The sequence below is a fragment of the Paramisgurnus dabryanus genome, chromosome 2, assembly GCF_030506205.2.
Source record: "Paramisgurnus dabryanus chromosome 2, PD_genome_1.1, whole genome shotgun sequence".
Lineage (NCBI taxonomy): Eukaryota > Metazoa > Chordata > Actinopteri > Cypriniformes > Cobitidae > Paramisgurnus > Paramisgurnus dabryanus.
Window position 1 is genome coordinate 58,844,794 of NC_133338.1, and position 4,334 is coordinate 58,849,127.

A 4,334-nucleotide genomic window follows, 5' to 3' on the forward strand; every position below is an offset into this window, starting at 1 on the left:
CTGGATGTGCACTTTTTCCCATTTTTGGAATTAATTCTATCCAGAAACCTGTTAGAAATATCATAAACATTAAGTCAACAAATATAAGATAGAAAAAGATTCTTAAAAAATTAAACTCAGCCTTGAATTTACTCCTATTCTGAAACCTTTTACTCTTATTCTACTGTTCCACACCTAATTACATTAAAATACAGAAGATTCACTTACCTCGGAACAAACTCTTTCCTCAATGGACAGCATCCACCTGGATCCTGTCATGATTGAATGTCCTGAACAGAAAGAACAATTGTTACTGATTTGGACACAACTTTTTATTCTGAAAACAAAATCTTTTGTCAATAAAGTCCAGGGACACCTCTGCTAAATACTGTAAATACAATTATTAAATTAAATTTCTTATAACCAAAGTCTGAATATTTCTGTTTGTATATTTCTACATGGCAAACTAAGACAATTGTGTACATGTTGTGTATGGTCGTGTTACAGTGTTGTGTGTGGGAATTGTGAATGAGTGTATACATGGGTATTTAAAGAAACTGTAGTGGTAAAGTGCAAACTTACCGAACATAATGTGCTTGGTGTGTGTCTGGTATCACCCGTTGTGCCTCCACATCTGCCTTAACTCCTGATAAAGTGCAAGGACACTCATGTAAACTACAAATAAAAAGTCAGCCACATTCCTGTGTAATTTTGCATGTGACGTGAAAGCATTTAATATTGCAGTCGAAAAAATACATTACATGTAACTGTACATCATGTACTTGCCTGGTTCCTTTAAAGATGATCCATCTTACCCAATCCAGCTTACAAGCAATGGTAAGACTGTAAAAAAGACAAATGTTACAAAATCTGTTAGCCATAGAAATAAGTAGACATTGTGAAGGAAATGGTAAAAGAAAATTTAGTAACACTTTACTATAAGAGTTTATTCCTTAACATTTGGTAATGCCTTGGCTAATATGAACTAACAATGAACAATATATTTTACAACATTAATAATATTTGATAATGTTCATTGTGCATTAAATAATGTAAACAGAGACAAAGTGATTGATTTAAAAATGTATTAAGTGTTTAAATCTAATATCATGCTATGCTAACAAATAAAACATTACTGTATATATATATATATAAGTTATTATATATTATATATAAATATCTAAATAAGTCTTTTTTTAATTATTATTCTATAACATCTTGTCTACAGAAAATCTCTGAAAATGTCTCGTTTAGTGCAGAAAATAGCGATTTATAGTGATAAGGTAAAAAGACTGTCCCTTTAATGTTTAACCCGGACCGGCTGCGGTGTAACACGCTATTTCACGCAAAGTTTTTTAACAAGTTAGTAGCTAGCTGCTCACTTTAAAGATAAACATGATCGCCTAAATCTGAGCAATCCTGGTGATGCCAGTTTCCTACACGATGTTATAATGGACTATTTTACATCCAGAGATGAAGGATCAGATGACAGAGACGAGAAGACAAAGGTACGTAAATGCGGAGCCCATTCTCTTTTCGTGCATTGATTTGATGTGTTTTGGAAACTTATATACAGCGTGTAATGCATCTGAAGTGGTGGAAACAATATGCCATAAAAATGTATTGGACAACTTACTGGACGTGTAAAACGCTTTAGAGAAGATATTCTCTGCTTTTGCTGATATACCGTAATATAATAACAACAACAATAAGCGCGGCAATCCATTTCGTTCTTCTGATATTAAGATGAGCCCAGGTCTGAATGATATTTGGTCGAAGTTAAAGCTGCGATGAGTTCGATGCATGTATCCAGTTAAATATGAGGTTTCTTGTTTTCACTTTTGTGGAGGAGTTCGGTACTACAGTATGCTGTGTACGGCGTGTCAAGTCCTGTCTGTTTACAACCACGAGTCAGCCTTGCCAAACAGTCGAACTTAATACTTTTCTCTGACGCTAAATGAACGAATGAAACCGAGATAAACGACCGTTATGCTGGGACCGCAAGACCGCGCTGGCGGGTTGTCTTTGTCCATTTCGTTAAAAATAGTTTCATTGTCACCACACTTTCAACACAATATAAACTCACCAAAACCCTCATAATTTAGTTAAAACAACCCTATATTCATTAATAAAGGTGTAAAGCGAGTTAAAGCAGCGGTAGACATCTGTGTGTAACATTAGCTTACTTTCTGAGGGAGATTGAAACTTTGTTGGCGACCGTTTTTCTCTCTCATTGCACGTTTAAAACAATATTGTGACAAACTATTGACAACATTCTTAAACTAAAAATTAAGTTTTCATGAAACAGAAATATTTCAAACTTACCGAACTGCCAGAAATCAATCGTCCTCCTTCAGCTGCAGCCAGGAGTTGTGCTCTCTCTCCCTCTGTGTGATTTGACGTTGGCGCACTTTCTCTGATTATTGCAAGTACACCTGGTGCATTACAGCAATGGCTACAGCAAGGTTACATCAAGACCAAAATATACTGTAAAATTTTCCCGCTCAAATTTACCCAGAATGCATTATGAACTGCAGTACTGTACTGTAATGTACACATACAGTATAGTACTGTGGATTTTTACAGTAATGTACTGCTAAATCTACAGCGACATCTAACAGTGTAGAAGCAGTGAAAAGCACAGAAAAACGACAGATAGCACAACAAAATACATGATAGCATGAGCAGTTAAATTTGCTGCGGCTATGACTCAATATTATAAGTGCACGTATTACTAAAGCAACGTCTAGAAGAGGAAGCTAAGTAAAGCCCAAAAAGGCTGCCTCCCCGGGGTGAAAAACCCCCTAGGAGAAAAAAAACCCCAGGCTTTTATCCGAGGAAAAATAAGTCCTAGGAGGGAAAAACCCTTGGGAGAACGGATAAGGAGATTTAGCGGAGATTAAGCGGGTTCTGCCGGTGATCGTTGGTCAGGCATCAGCTGGGCATCACGTTGAAGGACGGCCAGTAGATCAGAGGTGTGCCGACTTTCACATCTACCGGGACTGGGTCTGTTTGTCTCGTTGTCCTCGGGTCGAGGACGAGACAGGGAGAGAAAAACAAAATCGTATTAGCGTAGCGGCCGTTCATATGTATTGAAGTGTCACACAGTGATGTGGTTTAACTCAGCTTAGTTCCAGACAGACTAAATATTGCGGCATAATTATGTTATCCACAGTTGAGGATTTAGCAAATTGGGGGCCCAATGCGAGGGTATATATGGTAAATAAGGGTCACCTTCCGATCTTTAAGAGAAAATGAAACCTGACGACCCGTTTGACTAAGGCCTAAAGCCCCACTGTCGTCGTTAATGCAGGTTCAGTGGCAAACGGGTATGTATGGCATACTATTCACAAGACACACGAAAGCACGAAAAACGCAACCCGACCATACATACCAACCCGTTTGACTAAGGCTGGAGGCCCCACTGTCGTCGTTAATGCAGGTTCAGTGGCAAACGGGTCGGTATGGCATACTATTCACAAGACTTACGATAGCGCCAAAATCGCAACCCGACCATACGTGCCAACCCGTTTGACTAAGGCTGGAGGCCCCACTGTCGTCGTTAATGCAGGTTCAGTGGCAAACGGGTCGGTATGGCATACTATTCACAAGACACACGAAAGCACCAAAATCGCAACCCAACCATACGTGCCAAACCATTTGACTAAGGCCGGAAGCCCCACTGTCATCGTTAATGCAGGTTCAGTGGCAAACGGTGGCAAACTATTTAATGCAATTCATTTTAAGTGTTCATGCAGAAAAGGTTTTTATTTATTTATTTGGTTGGTCTGTGTTATGACCGTGAGTGCTTTGTTCCGTGAAAATAACTATTGCGAGTTAAGAACCTTTACTAGACAAATTATGCGAATGCTTTGTTGAAGAGAAAAGTTTTAAGTCTAGATTTAAAATGATCGACTGTGTCTGATTCTCGGACATCGGTTGGTAAATCATTCCAGAGCTTAGGGGCTAAGTAGGAAAAGGATCTTCCACATTTAGACACTTTTGATAGTCTAGGGATAATCAATAGACCAGAATTTTGCGATCGTAGTGTGCGTGATGCATTGTATTCTTATAGTAATTCTCTAAGATATGAGGGTGCTAAGCCATTTAAAGCTTTGTAGGTGATTAGTGATATTTTAAATTGGATGCGATATTTAACTGGTAGCCAGTGTAAAGATGCCAGAATTGGGCTTATGTGGTCATACTTCTTAGATCGAGTAAGTACCCTTGCAGAAGCGTCTTGAACTAGCTGAAGCTTGTTGACCTGATTTGAATGGCATCCCCCGAGTAGCGAGTTACAATAGTCTATTCTAGAGGTCATAAAAGCATGAATAAGCTTCTCTGCGTCAGATGTA

General features: G+C 38.5%; 1 long non-coding RNA gene across 1 annotated transcript; it reads right to left on the minus strand.

Annotated features, from left to right (window-relative positions):
* Positions 1–205: 205 nt before the first annotated feature.
* Positions 206–2,415, minus strand: LOC135743990 (uncharacterized). The gene is made up of 4 exons (XR_010530638.2): positions 2,305–2,415; positions 766–822; positions 562–625; positions 206–269 (listed from the first exon to the last, which is right to left on the minus strand). It is a non-coding gene; the product is annotated as an uncharacterized lncRNA (long non-coding RNA).
* Positions 2,416–4,334: the final 1,919 nt, after the last annotated feature.